Source organism: Emydura macquarii, unplaced genomic scaffold (assembly GCF_026122565.2).
Source record: "Emydura macquarii macquarii isolate MOO-44397 ecotype Brisbane River unplaced genomic scaffold, CSIRO-AGI_Emac_v2 contig_1027, whole genome shotgun sequence".
In the NCBI taxonomy this organism is placed as follows: Eukaryota; Metazoa; Chordata; order Testudines; family Chelidae; genus Emydura; species Emydura macquarii.
Window position 1 is genome coordinate 14,449,901 of NW_027131164.1, and position 20,768 is coordinate 14,470,668.

Sequence of the window (20,768 nt, forward strand, 5' to 3'; positions counted from 1 at the left end):
GACTGCCCTCAGTCAGAATTCTTCCAGAGATTCCTAATTTAGAGCGGTCCCTCTGCCTTACGCCATAATGCAGGCCATGACTTTCACGTAACACTACACCCTGATTTAGGTCTGATCTACACTTACCTGCTGATTCGGTGGCAGTTGACTTAGCTTGCGTAACTCCCGTCGACTGCTGTGCTTCCATTCTGTGCGGCGTCTTCATCGCACCGCGCTGATGGAAACTCCATTCCCGTCGATGCAGCGCTACACCACTTGTGTGGCTGGCTTTCTTCAAGTGTGTATAATGAACACCTGTATGGTGTTCCTAGGATAAAGGCAGAAATTAATCCTGCCTCAAATTAGCAGCCCCTCAGACAACAGAAAAAGGTGCTGTGTATGGTCCCAAGCAGTCAATGCATAAGGAAGCTTTGAAATTTGTGTGCATGTGCCATTTTTCCTGCTTGTGACAGAGTTGAGAGTGCTCAAGAGGAATCATGCTCTGTATTTTTTTGATATTTTTGAGAAGTATGGAGTTATTGACAAAGATGATAAATTGAAATTTAGAAATGGAAACATATAAAAACCAATGCAGCCAACATCGACTAGACTGGCCATTAACCTGAGATGAACTTATTCTGACCAAAGTGTATACAAAGAGAGGTTGACACGTATGCAGGATCAAAGGAGCTTATGGAAGGCTAAGTACATGAGACGAAAGTGAAAATATTTGATCTTGAGAGTGGCTTTTATTAGCAATCGTGTATAATGGCTAATGTGTTAGAAAGGAGAGTAATTAATTCATACCCTCCATACTGCACCTGAGGAAACATTCTCCCTCACTGAAATTCACCCCAGCGTGGAGAGCCAGTACAAGGCTTATGCACCACATAAATCCCATGATGTAAGCCCTCAAAATGAGGCTTAAATGGGACATAAGTGATGCATGACAGAAGGGTGAATTTCAACCCTCATACTAATGTAACGTATGGTTCCATGGCTGTTACGGTAATGGAGGTTCTAAACACATCAACTGGAAAGTATAATTGACAGGCTTCCTGACTTGTGGGTTCTCTTATACCACAGAACTGGAGCTCTGGGAGGCTAAGAGAGAGGTCCTGAGAAACTGACCCTATCAGATGATTTTTAAAATTGAGTGTTTTATTCTCTGATTTATTTTTCTCTGACTCACTTGTTTTGGCGTATCTTGGCAAGGGTTGAGTGCAGTCTGAGACTGTGAGGTCTGTTTTCCACCATTTACTTTTGATTAGATTTTTTTTATTGATCGTTTGATAAACTTTGTTTTATTTAAGATAACTTTGATCTTAAACAGTTTCTGGGCAATTCACTTGTGGCCCATTCTCAAAGGTAAGCAAAAAAAAATCTGTCCTCTGAGCAAAGGGGGGAAAATGGTATCCGATGCCAGGCGCTTGATCAAAGGCACAGGACAGAAGATTTCCTGTTCCCAAGAGGTTTTAGTTAGTGGATGGCTGGGTTCACTAAATGGTTTCTAATGGTAACAGGAGTATGGAACTGAAGGTAACACTCCCCTTCCATGGAAGTGTGAATAGAAAACATTCAGCAGGTTTCAGAATAAAAGTAGTGAACATTCTCCAGCCAGATATGTATAAGATAAAAAGTGTATTGGTTATGCTGAATCCATGTTCCTAGATATGTTTTTAACAGACAACACCCACCTTTCAATCAGATTGTGACATCTGTAGCAAGTTTGCACACCTCTTGCTAAATATTTTCCTGTTTGTGGAAGAATGGTGAAATGGTTTCACAAGAACTCAGGCCATTTGTTTGACAGCTTTTCCCATATTTAATTGTCTGTCTTCACTGATAAGGAATGCAGACGTAATCTAGAGTGTAACCACCAGAGGGGAAAAACCGGAAGCTTGGTAGAATATCATCTTGAACATAAGGTCTTTTCAGAAGAACTTACGTTTTTTGGGGAACCCCAAACTTATTACTCTTCTGCACTTCCTCTTGCTACCGCACACACATTTTGAGGGGTGAACCCCTACAGACGTTCCCAGAGGCTCTCTCCCCTTTTAGTTATTGCTGTTGCTTTTAAGAGGCCCTATCATAAATATTCTTAAATGACTTCTCAGTGGGTGTTTCTCAAAGAGTGTTTTCTAAAAATCTTCATATGAAGGAAGGAGGTTGCTTTCTTGCTGAGACTTTCATTGCATTGCTGGTGAGGAATAGGGTCCAGATCTTGCATCACTGAAAGTCTGACCTCAGTGGGATAAGAATCATGCTTTTGGGGAGGTAGAGTATGTTTGTCCCCCTAAAATATTAGCCTCACTGCAGAGCTTGCTCGTGGTTTGTGGACAATGGCCCAGATCCTCAAAGGAATGTAGGTACCACACTGCCCTTGATTTCACAGAGTGTATATGAATATGACTAGTCTCATTCATTGTTAGATTGTGAGGGGATGTTTGAACTCATTTTAAAAACTTCAGTATTTCTGAGATGTTTGTGGCATATGTCGCCCTATGTACAGTATGACCACATCATCAGAAATGCTCCCTCTTTCCTAGAAAGTTAGAACCAAGTGCAGAGCCTTTGCTCTACAGTTGAGTATACTAGAGTTATATTATCATTTCAGAGATAGTTTTATACTGTAATTTTTCCAAATTTCGTAATGGGGTGCTTTGTAACACAGGTCTGGTCTGGAATGCCTTAGGGAGTTATACTTATAATCTTCATTCGTTCTGCTCATTTTTTGCTCTGTGTATAATCCACCTTTCCCAACCATGCGCCTGTAAATGTTACATATCATATTTAGGGTTTATATCTCTATGTTGAACTGAACCACAATAATTAAAATCGCTAACTGGTGGCATAAGGAAAGCAATTCAGGCAATGTCTTAGGTAGAACCTCACAAACCTTTCTTGAGCAAAAGTACCATGGAAGATTCCCTACCTGTCAATCCAGGGGAGAGAATAAAGGCAAAGGTTGTTCCCACTGGAGAAAGGGAGTTTAAGTTAGCAGGTGTGGAGAATAACATGTAAGAAAGAACTGATGGGCTTATAACACCAATAATGACATCAGGCGCTGTAGCCACCAAATTGATCCCCTCCCATTCCTGTAAATCTCCTGCAGCATCATGTTTTTCTCAGCACCCACGCTGCTGTCTAATGATTAGGGCAACAGTTGATTTAACACAATGTAGATATGTTTGCCAACAAAGCCCCACACATACATTTTGCCACTTTTGCCAGCTGACAAGCAATAATCCAAGATAAAGGGTTAAATTCAGAGGTTCATATAAATAGCGCTGAATCTTATTTCTGCTAAGACTCCTTTACACTACACTGTCAATGTAAAAGCACCTTTAAAGTGACTTAAACTGCATTAATCCTCTCCTCCCTTAATTTAAAATATACTTTCTCATTTACTTTTTGTAGGGTTTGCTATGACACTCATTACTCTGGTATCTGAACACTTCAAATACATTTATCCACACAATGTCTCTGTGAAGAAGGAAGTATTATTATCATCCCCATTTCATAGATGTGACACAATCATAGAAATTTTGGGCTGTAAGGGGTCTCAAAAAGTCATCCAGTCCAGTCTCCTGAGCTGAGGCAGGACCAAGTAAACCTAAACCATCCCTAACAAGTGTTATGTCCAACCTGTTTAAAAACCGCCAATGATGGGGATTCCATAACCTTTCTTGGAAGCCTATTCCAGAGCTTAACTAACTTTAAAGTTGGAAAGATTTTCCTAATATCTAACCTACATATTCTTGGCTGCAGATTAAGTCCATTACTTCTTGTCCTACCTTCAGAGGACATAGAGAACAATTGATCATGGTTCTCTTTATAACAGCCCTTAACAAATTTGTTATCAGGTCCCACCTCAGTCTTTTTTCTCATGACTAAACCTGGGCAGTTTTTTAAACCTTTTCTCATAGGTCAGGTTTTCTAAACCTTTTATCATTTGAAACTAAGGCAGAAAAAATTTGTGTAGCTTGCCCAGCACCACTCAGGAAGCCCATGGTAGAGTCATGGAACAAAACTCAGATATTTCAAGTCCTGGTTTAGTGTCTTAACCAAAAGACCATCCTCTCTCACCTTTTTCTAGCTCCTCAGCATTGAGTGAGTGGTTGAAAATAGGTTTGAGGGGGGTCTAACTGAGAATAAAGGATTCTGATTTGTATCCCCTTACGTAACATCTCTGAATTAGTTGGTATTCCTGATTTCTATCCTATTCAAAATCACCTGATCATCAGCTCCAAATGAACTTCCATGTTTGCTCTTGATTTCCCAAATAAAAGTATTGAAACAACTTCTGTGCCATGTTTACTAAGCACATGGTAGGTGTGGAGGGGAGGAAATCCCAGAAGATTCAGAGATTCACAGAGATTAAAACCTGCACCTGCAATGGAAGCCTGGAAGCAGGTTTGGATGGAGCTGACTGACTGTGATTAAAATTTTCCAAAGCAAGAGTCCCATTTTGCTGGATAGGATTTCTTTCTGCAAGTGTGGAGGGATCCCTCCTCCCAGTGTTCAGTCCAAAGCTTTGGATGGCAGGATGATTTCCCTTCAATAAATTCATAATATATAGGGGAGGGGTGGGAGAGGGATAGACTGTTTATCTCTTATGATTTCACTGTTAACAAGAGGGATTGCTTTTAGTTATATTTTTGTTTATGTTGTTGCCAGTCTGCCCCCTCTTTGAGAGAGTCAGAAAGCGATCTGTGGTATTTATTTCTAATGTAAACATCACAAGTGAGCTGACTAGTATGGTATTTTCAGTGGCGATACAGTATTTCTACTGGACAAAATGCAAGAATGTTTTATCTCATGGAATTTCCCACTCCAGTATGGAACTGTTTTTCACCCTGCTGTGGCTGCCTCAGCTCCAAATATGGATTTAGCGAGTAGTACCAAAAATACCCATCAAGACCAAAAAACAGCTGTTATGGCGGCTTCTCAAAGCCTTAAAAGGACAGCATTAAGATAAAAATCTATTTTAAAAATGCCCTTGCTTGTGTTACTAGTAACGCTTTAGAATAATTATAAAATGGAAAGGATCTTACACATCTAATTTTGCTTTTTAACATTTCCCATTAGTTTGTATGTGCGCTTCTCTCAGATTGGAAAACAAAACTAGACTGCTGTGTTTAGTTAGTTTCAGTTCCTGTATCTCACACGTGAAGGGTATGTCTACATTGCACACCACTGGCGTCAGCAAGTAGGGTGTGTGTAGCTACATGCTGGAATGAAAAGCAGGCTGTGTCCATGCTGCGGTGTGTAACTACATGTGGCAGTGAAAGGCTCTGTCAGAGGTGAAGCAGCAAGGAAAGGCTCTGGAAGTGGGCAGCTGCTAGAGCTTTTTATGCTGCCTCCCTCTGCCAGAGCCTTTTCTCACTGCCAGAGCCTTTCACTCAGGTGGGGAAAGGCTCTGTCAACTCTGAGCTTCTGGAGCCTTTCCCTGCCATAGCTTTTCCCTGCTGCTGGAGTCTTTCCAAGTGGTATGGAAAGACTCCAGCATCAGGGAGGCAGTGGTACACTGTTCTGTTAAAAATAGCAGTGTAGATGGGAGAGGTACTGCTTGGGTGTGTAGACAGCCCATATAGGTTACTTACTGTAAGGTTCTGGAGTATCTTTACTCACCTAAGTAGTGCCTCACCAACTGTATGGGGAGATTTTGATGGACTAGTAAGAGGACCAGGAACCACTACCGATAGTGTAATATGGATTGTCACACTTGTTACTAACAGCAGCCAAAATCCGAAGGCTTTTTTACAGGCCTGTGCAGCCTTAGCATGACTAAGCCAGGAAGGGAGGGGAGCCTTTTGCTCAACCTTTATCTGACTCTGTATCTCTCCCCCCATGAAATCTCTGGTGGATATGCTGGGATCTGTGACAAGAAGCTTATCTACGTATGCCCTCTGAGAGAGTTTGTCAGGACCTCAAGACATGCAGATTCTGTGGGAACACATCTGGCTAATTAGTACTCTGAGGCGACCTCTTGTCTAGCTTTTCAAACTGCCCAACAAGTTTATTTGATGTGTCATGTCTACTAACAAGGATAAATAGGCAGGGAGAGGTTTGGACTTTTGAGGGGATCTCTCCTTGGGCACAATTTGGGATTCCCACCTGCAGCTGAAAGACTGCCCAATCAGAAGGCTGCTACTGTACCACTTGAAAGCCACCCTAAACTTCAGTAATTATTGAGCGTTGGGGGTGTTTTACTAACCTGTTGCGGACGTGTGTAAGTTCTTGAGACTAAGTAAAGTATAGCTTTAAGAGAGAGGACAGAGGCCATCTATCTGTCGGACGACCGTGTTTCCATTGATTTATTTCCTGATACCATCTCTCATAGAGTAAGGTTACCAAGAGCTTTGGGTTGAAAGAACTTTGGGTAACACATCTGCATTGCTATTTATACCTATGCTAGGGAGGCATGTAGTGTATGTACTCTAAACACTGCCACAAGGAATGTGCTGGGTAGGCATACCCTAATACGACATTGCTGTCATATCTGGTTTTCCAACATGGCAGGGCATGATGGGATCAAGCTGTAAATACCATTTGTTATGGTTTTGTGTGTACTGCTCCTAAGTGTTGTTCTTGCCTGTACAGTTCAGCAACCATCTTTTTCCTTAGAGTTTGTAGCCCGGCAGAGTCTTTTACTCTGTGCTCTCTTCTTGTGACATTCCTCTTGTTTCTTCTTGCTGTGTTGATGTCTTAATATAAAATATGGTATGTTTGGAATAAAAGTATTTACTTGGTCTTTGTTTACTGTTTAAATCCCCAAGTCCTATTTTCAGTGTCTTTTTTTAATTAGTGGAAGCATTTGTATTCATAGTTAATTTTGAAAAAAAATATTTATTTATAAACTTTTTATTAATAAAACTTAAAATTAAGTCTTTAATTATATATGTTCGTTTAATATCAACTTATATGCTTTATTATTGTATTGTAGTGAGAGAGACCTGTGAAGAGGTGTTATATAGTAGGGCCCCAGCAGAACTCCTATTGACTTTGATGGTGCAGTGCCAAACCCTAAGAGAGAAAATATTCCCTACTGTACATAATAAAGGTGTAATTCTAACAACTGGCTGCTGTGATAAAATAAACCACTGTGAACCTCAGGAGGGTTGTTCATGTCACCAGAATCCTGAGATAGAATTGTAGCCTTAATTTATTTATATGCATTTTGACAGCTCAATCTCCATAAGGTTAAAAATCGTCTATGGTGCACTATGGTGTTATGGCTACTTGTTGAAGCAAAGGGAGATGGACAATGATTTTGTTAGTTTCCATGTTGCTGGATTATCTCTTCGAGCTCTGTTTCTTTCCTCTTTTGTGAAAATTTGAAAGCACTGTCTTGCTGTCTACAGATTTCTGAGACTGGATTCTGAAACTGAGTTTTGTGTTTGGCTTAGGTGAATAACTGAGTGTTGGCAGGTTACCTTTTAAACAATGTAGAACACCTTAGTTATCCATCCTGAGTGGCTTGCCCTTAGTCCAGAATGGTGTGCCTTAGGAGACTTTAAAGATCCATGCTCCATGGACCTGCTTTCTAACTGATTATCGTTTGGTTGCCCTGGGATGCTACTGGCAGTGTTGGGCAAACCTCCTTCAGAAGGGAATTTTGAATGGTGAATGATCCCCTATTGCCTTTGCTCTCCTCCCCATGGTGGTTTTAGTTGGGTTGCATAACTTATTTGAAACTTTTGTCATGTTTGCTGTGACTTGGCATTGGCCACTGTCAGAAGACAGGATACTGGGCTAGATGGACCATTGATGTGACCCAGTATGGCTGTTTTTATGTTCTTAGTTGCAATGTGCTGGTTTTTCCAATCCCTAGTGTCCTAGACAGACAAATATAATTGTTCAAGGGCATACTCTGTGTGGAAAAGATATAATGTAGTTGGACAAATATATTTTAAATAAGGGTTCAGTGTCACATGAGTGGAGGAAAACATTTTTCTGGTTAAAGTGCACCCATGATTCCCTTGCCATACATGATGCCCGCCCAAAGTGAGTTTATAGAGTAGCTCATATAAAAACAAAAGCAAGCAACAAGCACCTTCCAACCTAAATAACCAAGAAGCCTCAGACATATATTAAACTATCCCTACCTTGGGTTTCCCAGAGGCTCCTGTTTTCTATATACCTGCCTTCTAGATTGTAAACAGACACAGGGAGCAAAATGGGTGATAGGCCAATATGGGTATTGGATGTACTGAGAGAGTTCAAAGCTGTGAAGATGTCATGATCTGGTGACTTGATTCAGAAGAGCTGTCATTCTCCAGGGAAATACTGCTTCATTACTAAAGTAGAACACTGAGGGTCAGGGCTTGACTCTGGAACACTAACTCAGGCAAAGTTCTCCTGGACTTCAGAGGGAGTTTTGCTTCAGTAAGAACTTCAGAATCAGAAAGAATATCTCCCGGGATATGAGGAGCATCGGGAAAGTAAAGATCTACATTGTATTTCCACCAGCAATTACTTTGTTCTATTCAATTATTTGAAAGCTGGTGTTCCAGCTTTGATTATTATGGCTGGGTAATGTGTTGATGGCATTACTCCCTCATACATTCTGATGTGGAGTCAGTGGCTGGCTCCATGCTTCGAAGCTTGTTTTAACATGTGATCTTGTTTAAAAAAAATCTGCTACCAATTTAATAGAGCAGGACATTTTCCAGTGTTAGACTTCTCATTTTAAAGTCAGACGGGCAACACTGGTTATGTCTGTCGATGCCGTTTGAGAGACTCTTGTTGTTGTGGAAACATTGATAATAAATTGCACAGCAGCCTGAAAATTATGGTTTGATGACTCTTTATTAAATACTTAATTGGTGCAGACTCCAACTGAGATAGATGCTTTGACATTGCTGCCAAGGTAGGTCTCACCTGTTAAACAGGTTCACCATCAGCTTCTAGGAATTTAAAGGGGCAGTGCACAGAAAAAAGACACAACCTGTTCATTGCTATAGACATCAGACCCTTCACATTACTTGGTGGATGAGAAAATACAGACAAATCATAAGAATAGGGGGCCAGATTTTCAGCTTTTGCAAATTGTGGATGTCCTCTGATCTCTGGTACATCCCAGAGGTCTTGGTGAACTTGTAGAGGGCTGAGGCCTCATGTGAAGGGGCCAAACTCTTTGCCTCTGTGCAGCTCTATCCACAGCCAGTGAGGATCCATGCCACCAACGTAGTGTAAAGTAGAATCCTGTGGGGAGTATGCTGAGAGGATCAGTATAATTCCTGCGTGAATTTCCCTGAGAGTTTGTCAGGGGATTGAGCTGCACAGAACAGCTCTTCCCACACCAGGCTCTTTCACTCCAGTTTACAATCCTGAAACTGCAAGTGTCCCAAACCTGTGGCATTCACATGGAGAAGCTTCTGTAAAGTTGGAGGGTGGCGCCCTATAGAATCAACTCCCTTCCAGTAGATTTTTGGCTCATTGCAGCAGGGTGTATGCTACTTTCATGTCTTCTATACCTAAAGATAGAGGTCAATTAGACCCTTAACGTCTACCCTGATTAGCTTGGAAATAAAACTAGAATAATTACATATTTATTTTTATAGTTGCCAAAGAAATAATGGAGAATATTTTAAGCCTGTCCAAGAGTTAACCATCTGTAGGATACAGAGCCATTGTCCTTTAGGTTATTGGTTCAAACCCAGCTCAGATTGATACTGAGTCACAGTTGTTGATGGCTTAGTTGAAATGACTTGGTTGTCTCAGTACAATTCAAGTGGACAGATGCTGATAACACAAAAGTCAGCAAAACAAATGGCATTAACTGGTATCCTTGGCAGTCTAAACAGAGGGAATTTCAGGAGAATGGAGAATAAACCAACTTCTGACCCCTGCAGGTTTGTTCCTCCAGGTCAGATTTAAGGCATGGTTGGTGGTGGGGAGAAGCTTGCTCTGCAGCTGCTCATACTGTGTCTATTCCTGTGGATTTCTTTCCCTAGGGATATCAATCTAAAAATACCTTATTGGAAAAACAATATGAAAAATGAATGACATCAACCAACAATCTTTGGGGTTTTCCACATAACCAAGTAAATTGCTGAGCTGCCCCTAAGGTTGAAGAGATACAACTGAAAGGGTCAATAAATTATACAGTGGTTGATAGTCTAAGCTTATGAAAAAGTTTTTTGCTTTAACTGCTTAAAAACATTGACCAGATCTTTCTATGGTGTAGAATCCAGAAAAGCCTTTTGCAGGTCTGGTGCAGGCTCCCCTCTCTGTTAAGTTGTTCCAAATTCTTACAACTTTGGGGATGGAGGAATTCACCCAGGAAGCACAGATCAATTCCAATACATTTGTTAGCATGGACAGAGAACAGTCAATGAGAGTATGAGAGAAATCTAATATGCCTAAAAGGAGCTTTGTCTCCATCAGTCTCAAACCATCTTGATGGCTCCTCCAGCCTTGGCTCCTTAGTCTTAGAATAAGGCATCTCCTTCCCTTTCTGAAGCAGCCGATTCTTACGCATTGTATAGGCTCATAGGGACATACACTCAGATTACTCATTGTCTCTGTCCCCCAGTCCTGAGCTCAGGCTTTGTTTCGATTTGCTATCCCTGCAGCAGGAGCATGTGCTTTCTCCAGCAGCACGTGGAGTCCCTTCTCCAGTTGTGTCCCCCTTCTCTGATCGCTGGACAGCTGAAAGTAAGATTTGGATTTCTTGCCAGGTCTGCAGACAACCACAGCTCTACAGTGGTTGGAGAGGCCAACTTCTCCGATACGCAGCTCATCAGATCTCCAGGGAGATGGCCAGCCTTCACAGCACTGCTGCTGATCTTTTGAGTGGGGGCTCCACACATCAGAAGGGTGGAAGAATTAATCAGCTGTTTGGAAGGTACCTGAATATATAATGGCAAGCTTAAAAGCATGTCTGTATGTCTCTCTCTAACATTTAAAATAGTTCTTTTTCACCATGAAACCCCTTTGTATCTATATGAGCACCACATGGGGCCATGTCTTCGGAACTCTATAAACCATTTTGAAACCAAATATACAGCTTGCATCTTATTACACTTGGCCACCACACGTCTTCCTGCCAGTAAGAAACAACTTGTCATTTATTTTAAAAAAAGTTAATATCTAAGGTCTCTAGTCTCTCAGGCCCATCAAGACATCCCTACTGACACTGATGTTGCAAATCCACTCCCCACAATAACTCCCAGCATTTAACAGTGTACAAATGTGTGTGAAAAGGAGCTCAAGTCTTTATAAGTGCTTCAGGATTTAACACATACTCATACAATTTACTTAGGGCTACATTGTGTCAGCCTTTATACACGCTGAATAGCATTCATCTCTGCAAGTAGGCCCAGTGAAGCGTCAGAATCTGGCCCATCAGCTGCAGTTAGGTCTGACCCACACTGCACTGTATCTGGCATTATTTCCTTTCTATCTGTTGAGACAGAGCAATTTACCATGTATCCTGATATCCCATGTTTGTCTTTTGGAAGCCCTGTTCACACAGCTTGATTCCATTTGTATTCTTGAGGAGGCCAGTTAGGTGGAAGATGTATCTGTCAAACACATGTGTATTCTGGACAGCAGCCCTTTTACGGGTTACGCCTTGAAACATTACTAATTTGATTTCAAAGTGGTCCATTACAAAATGCCTTTTGTGTTTTTAGACTTCAAGAGAAGTGCCTCAGTTGGAAATTTTGAAATACTGCATCTGCTGTAGTGACAGACTCGTCCTTGGAACAGATCTGAGAATCAGTCATGTCTTTGTCTTGAAGTTTTGCACCTCTTCTGGAGGAGTCCCCTGATGAGAGAGGGGAATGGCTGAATGTATGTAAAACCTCCAAGGGACAGAAACTTAGTGATCCACAGCATGCATATGATGTTGTTCAAGCTGTAATGCAACCTTGGGGAGAGGGTGGAAATTTAACTCTTGTTTGGCTAGCCTGAGTTCTGAAACTGGGATTATGCATATAGAGAAACTTGATACATACTAAGTCTGTGCACTCTGTGGCAGAGCATTGAAGCTACTTGTTGCAGCATGCTGCTCTCTGTGATACAATCCTGCACCCCTTTAATATTAGCTAGGAATTAGGAACCTGTTTTCTTAAGGGGACACTTAAGTACTACAGCGATAGGCACATTTAGCTGCCACTCTTATGGATGTGGTGTGAGAATCCAGATGAAAGCTAGAAGTAATTTAGGCTCAAGATTTAAGTGTTAGGTTGGGCACACAGACATTGAAGTACCCCAAAACTGGAGGCTACTTTTGAAACATTTGGCCACAGATTCCACTTTTGTTTGGTCATATTTGCAAAATTAAATGAATCTGTTGCTTCAAGCTGATGGTTATTTATCTTTGGCCCTCAGTGTTATTAAAAATACAAATACAAATATTTTCTCCCCTGTACAGTAGACTCCTGCACCTGCATTTAAGAAACTAAATAACCAGCTGGTTTAATATATTTGCTAAAGCTTTTCTCCACCCCAGCTGCATTAGTACATGCAGTTAGGGTTGCAAATGATAAAACACCATCGTTGCTCACAGACTGAACACTATCTCTGTGCATTAAAGCAATAATACTAGCGTAAGTGGCATTCAGTACAAATAAGGTTTAGATTCAGTGAGACTCTAACTCAGTACTGCTGTGTGCCAGAACAGAGGTCATTTAATTTCATGTTATGTCGCACAGTTTTGAAGTGACATGTGTTGAATGAGTTTTTCCCACTAAAATGAACTATAACAAGTGTTGCATTAATTGACTCTGGTGAAATTCTGGCAAAAGAGAGATGAAATCTTTCCAAAATAATATTCTATCAAAGAAGTAAGTACAAGAAAGATTAGTGCCACTTCTATAATTGCAAAAATAGGGATTTTGGCCCTTCTAAATGACAGCTTGCAGACGGCATCACTGTTGTTATTTATATATGAAGTGTCCATCACTGTAGTCTTTAAATGTCTGAAAAATTGGTCTCAAGGGGGTGTGTGATCCCAGTAGCTTATCTTTCAAACCTAAATCCTTGTTTCCTGCTATGCTCAGCCAGGCCTTAGGCCTTGCCTGGTTCTGTCCCACCTTAGAGCTCTTATCTTCTATCCAAAGTCTAGACTTTGTAGCTCATCCATCCATATTGGCTCTGAGACTGGCACAAGGACAAAGGAGAGGTGGCTTGCATATACTCAATGCTGGTGCTGTCAGGAGCTGGTTTGGGTCCTTCACTTTTTGCCCTGGCTGCCTATGGTCCCTGCAGAAGCAGGTGATACCTTGGCACAGGGAATCTCTGGGCGTATATTGTCATGGCCTTTCCCTGAGCCACCCTGAAATGTCCCTGACAGGGTGAGCACAGAGTAAGCAAACTGTGGTAGGCACAGAAGCTCCCTGTGTCTTTTCATGCAGAGTTAATCTAGGAGCAACATTCTTCTTCTCATGTGCCAAGCCATCATCCTTTCCTCATTTAAACCCCTGCCTGGTCTGGCACTGTTTGCCCCAGCGCGTGAGCCTGATCTTTTCACAGCTCCCTTTTATATTTTAAGTTGTGAGCTCCTTATCTTTGTAGATGTTCATAAAGCATTGTGCAAATCTGTGGCCCAATTGTCTTCCCAATGAAGTAAATGGGAATTGTGCTTTTGACTTCAATAAAGGCAGGATGGGACACTATATAAATAATAAAATCTTCTGGATGGAATCAAAAGCCTTGATGAGGTGTGACCTGTCTGCTTCTCTAATGTCCTACATAAGTTTAGCAGGCAAAGAATTAATTATCTCTTAGGCCAATTGCAGGTCAAATCCTGTTGTCTCTATTTAGGCAATAAGAACATAAGAATGGCCACTGGGTCAGACCAGTGGTATGTAGAATTGTAGTACTAGAAAGGACTTTGAGAGATCATCTAGTGCAGTCCCCTGCACTTATGGCAGGACCACGCCTTATCTAGACCATCCCTGACAGGTGTTTGCCTAGGGAGGTTTTGGAATCTCTACCATTGGAGATTTTTAATAGCAGGTTAGACAATTTATTCCAGTGCTTAACTACCCTGACAATTAGAAAGTTTTTTCTAATATCCAGTCTAAACCATCCTGGCCGCAATTTAAGCCCATTGTTTCTTGTCCTATCCTCAGAGGTTAAGGAGAATAATTTTTCTCCCTCATCCTTGTAACAACCTTTTATGTACTTGAAAACTGTTATCATGTCCCCCTTCACTCAGTCTTCTCCAGGCTAAACAAACTCAATTTTTTCAATCTTCCCTCATAGGTCGTGTTTTCGAGACCTTTATTCATTTTTGTTGCTTTAGTCATTTTTGTTGCCATCTAGCCCAGTATCCTGTCTTCCAACAGTGGTCAATGCCAGATGCTTCAGAGGGAATGAACAGAACAGGTAATCATCAAGTGATCCATCCCTGCCTTCCGCTTCCAGGTTCTGGCAAACATAGACTAGAACATCTGAGCATAGTGTTGTGTCCCTGACTATCCTGGCTATTAGTCATTGATGGACCTATCTTCCAGGAACTTATTTAGTTCTTTTTTTAACCCTGTTATAGTTTTGGCCTTCACAACATCCCCTGACAATGAGTTCCACAGGTTGACTGTGTGCTGTGTGAAGGACCTCCCTTTGTTTGTTTTAAACCTTCTGCCTATTAATTTTATTGTGTGACCACTAAATCTTGTGTTACGTGAAGGAGTAAATAACATTTCCTTATTCACTTTCACCAGACCAGTCAAGATTTTATAGAGCTTTATCATATCACCCCCTTAGCTCTTTTCCAAGCTAAAAACTCCCAGTCTTTTTAATCTCTCCTCAAATGGAAGCTGTTCTATACACCTTGTCCTTCTCTGTATCTTTTCCAATTCAAATATATCTTTTTTTTAGATGGGGCGACCAGATCTTCATACATTATTCAGATGTGAGCATATTAAGGATTTATATAGAGGCATTATTATATTTCTGTCTTATTATCTATCTCTTTTCTAATGGTTCCTAACATTCTGTTAGCTTTTTTGCTGGAGCTACACATTGAGTGGATGTTTTCAGAGAAATATCCGCAATGACTTCAAGATCTCTTTCTTGAGTGTTAACAGCTAATTTAGACCCCATCATTTTGTATTTATAGTTGGGATTATGTTTTCCAATGTGCATTACTTTGCATTTATCAAGATTGAATTTCATCTGCCATTTTGTTGCCCAATCAAAAAGTTTTGTGAGATCCTTTTGTAGCACTTTGAAATCTGATTTGGACTTAACTATCTTGAATAATTTTGTATCGTCTGCAAATTTTGCCACCTCACTGTTTACCCCTTTTTCCAGATCATTTTCAATATTCCCATTGAAATCAATATGGCAAAACTCCTTTTGAATAGAGGGAGAAAATTCAGAAGAACATTTTTGATCTACAATACTCTCACCTCTGTTGTCCCTGATACTCAAGCTTTTGGAAGACGTAGAAACAGGGGAAATTAGAGTTGGTTTCCAGGCACAATTTGGCTTATCCTGAAGTCACAGAGTAAAGATAACCCAATATGAGACTGGTTCATTTCATTTGGAGTCTAACTTTTCTGGATGGCTAACTATACTGGATGGCATCACTTGTATTGCATACCACTCCCACTTAACTACACACTTTGCACAAGGGATACTACTGTGCATACAGGGAGTAAATATTTTAATGCTTAGCTGATCATTTGCCTTTTTGTGTTGTCGGTCATATAACATTATTTAACCAAGGACATCTAAACCTAAGTAAACATGTTTAAAAAAAAAGGGGGGTGGGGGAGAAGGAGGCCAGATACTTGTTAGCTTAAACAACACAATGAAATTGTATAATGCAATTTATCTGCAGCCCAGTGTCTCCCACAATGCTGGATGTCTGGCTGCTCCTCTTCACTCTTCAACTCAGAGAAGTGGATCAAAGATTTGGCTCTGCGCACTCTGGCTATGCTCCCTTTGCTCCTGCTTAGCATCAGATTCTCTGCCTTGGTGGCAGTGGTCAGTTGGTGGTTACACTACTCCTGCTCCTTTTATTTCTTCCCTTGTTTTTTTTCTTTTTCTTTCAGGCTATGGTGAATAGCTTTTTTGTTGCAAGCTTCTTTCCTCTGCCCTGGCTTGGTCTTAAGCAATCTGTTTATTTAAGCCACCTAGCATCTCCCTGCTGGTGCATCTGCCCCTATACAGGCATGGCAGAGCAGTTAAGAAAGCACCAGGTCACATCCAAGCTGTGTTCCATTTGTGAGGAAGCCTTCCCAGGCTCGGCAGACAGCCAGCTGAACTTAACTCTGTTAAGTCTCAGGGTTATGGGTAAGACAGGCATGTGGGGTCCCCTACCCACCAAAGCAGCTGCGACTCCAACATAGGAAAAATGGACCAGAAAGCATAGAGCAGAGCAGGGACAGGCTCTAAAGACAAGGAATACTCTAGCCCACTCAGGGGGTAGGTCCCAGAGTACCCCTACAAGCTAAAATGGGGAGATTTGTGGGGCACAAATCCCACCACCCCCATGTTAGAGTGGGTCCAGAGTACTCTGGGAAAAGAAACAGGGCCCTTAAACAGCCCCTCTCCTTCCCAATTTCACCAGGAAGGTTCTGATTGAGTCTGCATCCTCCCTGGGGGAATAGGATCCCCTGGGGGAGGACTTTCCAGAGAGAACTTTCCAGACAGCTTCAGGCCATATGGAAGGCAGGCTGCAAAAGGCATCACCAAACTGCAACAGAACTCCTGCACTCCCAAAGGGCTCAAAAAGAGCACTCAAAAGAAGAAAAAGAGGGGAAGAAAAAGATCTGAAGATCCAGGAAGAATAAGTCCTTTTACTCCTCTTCCTCTTCCTCCTCCACTGAGGAAAGTAAGGTATCAAACTCTGAATCTGAACTGGACTGGGGGAAAACACAACAGAGTTTTTCCCTCCCTGAGATGTTTGAGACTAAGTGCAGCAAGGTTGTTTCCATGATTCAAGTCCAACTTGAAGAGATTCCTGAGAGCAAGTCTCAGAGTAAATTTCTTCCCTCAAAATCCTCCTCTGAGGCCGCCATTCCCCTGCACTCCTGACAGCCATAAAGACACTACACAGCTGTCCATGAGAGTGGAAGCACCCACTCAGGATTCCAGTTGTGCTCTGGAACTGAAGGTTAACATTGGAGCAGATAGCTGTAGCCAGCTCCATGCTGGAGAACTCATTGGGGTCAGGTTGTGGCTATATCGGGATAGTTGTGCACAACCATTGTTTCTTCACACTCTTCCAAGCCATTAATATATGACCGATTACCCTGAATCCCCCTGTCTTTAAGATAGCATTAGAAGGGCCCTACCCTGTCTGTTGTTGTTTTTAATACTGGGATAGAACAGCTCCAATTTCAGACTTTGCATGCTAATTGTAGGAAGTATGGGGCCCAGGGTTCCATAAACTCATGCACATGAAATTTGAGATGAAGATGTGACCTAATGATGCATTTATTTGAATGAGCAATCATGATCAAACAATGCACCTGAATTGTTCTTTTTTCTTTTGAATAATCTCTCAATCCAAGAAAATTTAATGCAATCCCTACAGAAACAACCCCAAAACTTTATTGCATTGATAAAACATTCTGGCTGAGCTTATACATGGACAACTGTCAGAAAAATCAAAGTTAGAGTTTTCACATTAACCATAAATTGGCCACCTGAACTTGTATTAAGACATAAAATATAATACAAAATACTACATATGTGCAAATGGGTTGTGAGAACAATAACTTTGCATTGCCTGACTTTGTGTTCATGTAAAATCTCAATCATGATGTTGCATTGACATAGTTCTTTCATTTATTTTTACCTATCTGATGATGTTGTCCACAACTGACCCTCTTATAGGTTGAATGTTAATATATTGGTCATTTATTTTGACAGCTGTCTCTTTTCTCCCTAGCATTTGATTCTTTAGGACTTCAATACTTTCCAGCTTGCCTAAAATGTCCTTTAATTTACCATTTCTAAAGGGATAACCATCCTGAAGATAGTTCTCTATCCCTAATAAAAACTATAATAATGTGCTCTCCATTATTATCTCTCCATTACTGTTGCTTTCAAACTAGATGCCATGTACTGCCCTTGATATAAATGTGTAGCTTTTATTGGAATTGCACGCCCCAGATTGAGGGCAGTAGATGACCCATTTGGGCTTGTCCTGTTCCCTTTAAAATCAAAGGTTGCAGGATTGCATCATTAGCTTGTACAACTGACATCCCATAGAAAGCAATGCTGGAGGTGGTGTCAAAGCTACAGTATTTTTTTTATTGAAGCAGTGGAATGATGACTTAAACAGAAAAGGCTCTACTTAATATCTGAGGAGATCTGAACAGATTAGAAGTTATGTTTAGTGGTGGGCACTTGGAACTACTGAAAATAGCTGTGGAGTCTCCAGAGAGTCTATTCAGTTATGCCACATCTATGTTAAAAAGAAGTAAACAACTGTACTGAAGAACTTGGATGACTTTCACAAAGCCACTTCAGTCTGCCTTCCCGTTTTATCCATTTTAAAGGTATAGAGCCCTTTTCCCAGATGTAAATAAGGCTTCTGGATATGAGACATTAACATGCTCATTCATGCTGTACCCAGGACTCAAAGAAATAATGCATATGCTAATGGAGATCTCTGGGGGTGTGGTGGGATGGGTGTGGCAGTAGATAGGCACAGTGCAAATATTTTTCACTCCTGAATTCTAAATTTAGAACATGTGGTGCAATAGTGCTGGTGGATGTACATGGTGTATTGGGGGCCTAACTCTCTACTGCTTTGTACCTTGGGTTGCCAGTTGTATCAGTGCAAAGTGGCTGTAACATTCTCCTATAACAGAATGACAGCATCTTGGACCAACTTTGCAAAGGTGTCAATGGTGACCCAAGGTGCAAGGCTGTGGAGAATTAGGCCCTGTGTGGCGGTGTTCATGCTTATTCAGTAGGCTGAGATCCAGAGGAGGAAGATTTCTTTACATGTTGTAATTCCACTATGCAACCCACTCAGCAGCTGCTCTGTCTAATTGTTGTTTTGTATTTTTCTATTGCCAAAATCTTTACTTTGTGGATGTTTGAAAGAGCATCTTTACAACTAACAACTGAAAAGGTTTTTTTTTAAAGTGCAATTGTTACTCCTGAAAAATGCTATTTAACAGCATTTGACTTCAAAGAAACGAGTGGTCACTGAATGGAAGCTGTGGTTCAAGCTCAGTCATGCTGCTCCTACCGTCTCCCAATAGGTCTGGTGTGAGGCTATTAGGTCAATCTGTGTGATGGTTCAGTCCATGTCTTGTCAAATGAACTGTCAACAAGGCTTCTAAATTGACCTAGTATTTGTGACGCATAGTTCATTAACATAGGTCCCTGCTACAGGTGGGACTGCCCTGTAGCACCCCTTACAGGGCTCAGCATGGACTTAGTCCACAAGTCCCTGCCTTAGTCCACAGTTTTGGCCACCAGCTCAAAGTAAGCTCAGTCTGAGTCTCCAAAGAGTTAATAAAACTCAGAATTTGGCTGCCTGCACATTTCAGCAAACAAACAAAACTCAAAGGCAAGTGTTTAGTTGCAGAGCTTGAGGGCAAGGCCCTGACTTGGCCCTGGGAGAACATCTCCTCTGTCTCAGTTTCATCTTGCACTGCCCCTGAGAAGAAGCAGCCAAGCCTTCTTAACTGGCCTGCTGGCTGCTGATTGGTCAGTGTCTTCTCCAGGCCCTTTTAGGCCTCTGGAGGACTAAATCTTGTTGGTAGACTAGTCTGAGTGGTTTTCCTTAAGTAAGTAGATGTCAGGGTGCTAATGCTTCCAGGAAGGGTAAAGAAGGCACTTTAACTAAATCACTGGGCCAGGTTATCTCCTAGTGTTGCTGAAACTCTACTGACATTGATTATTAGTAGTACTGCAGTAGTGTCCTGAAGGCCCAATCAGGATCAGAGCCCCATTGTGCTAACATGTACATAGGATCCACAGACCCAGCTCTGAAAAATTTTCAGTGTAATTTGAATCAAGACACAAGTGAATGAATAATATACAGACAGTAAAATGGATTAATGGCAATAAGATCACTGTTACATAAGTTAGCTGTGTGTACAACTTGATTAATCTGAATAATCTGAAAGTTCTTAAAATTAATCAACCCTCTCCAACAGTCCTCCACATAGCCATTACAGTTGGTGCATTTCTTGTAGGGTTTACAGCAGAGGTAGGTTTTGATGAGTATTGGAAGGAAGGGGAGCGGTGGCTTTATAGGTTAGGCTAGAAAAGACATTCCCTAAAACCTTAGTGGAACTTCACCCACTAGATTTGAATTCATGCCACAGAGTACAGTAGTTAGAGCATTAGTCCATCTCATGCCAATGCAGGATTTCTTTTTAGCAGCATTTTGTCCTATCTAGTTTTGAGTGTGCCTAGAAACATGCTTCCTCCACCTACTTTGTGAGATATTTTGCAAGCTAACATATTAATTCCATTCTATTGCTCCTAGTTAAACTCTCTTTTCTAATACTACCTAAAATAATCACTCTCTTTCTGTGATCTTTACACCCATCAATATTTGTAAATTATTATCACTTTTAATCACTGCCAACCTGAGCCAGATCTGAACTAATGACCTAGAGGTGAAAAGCTCTCTCTTCCATTACTGACCCCATGAGAAATAGATTGCCCTTAACTACTCCCTTTTCATCTAAAGAAAATTATTTTTCCGTACAGGCTCTTTTTCTTCTATGATTGCTCTCTTTGTCAAGAGCTTTTGTAATGGGTCCAGTCCTGAATGGGGCACTGATCACCTGCATCAAAGACAATGAGATCTGAAATAGCTCAATAGCTTGCAGCATTGGATACTT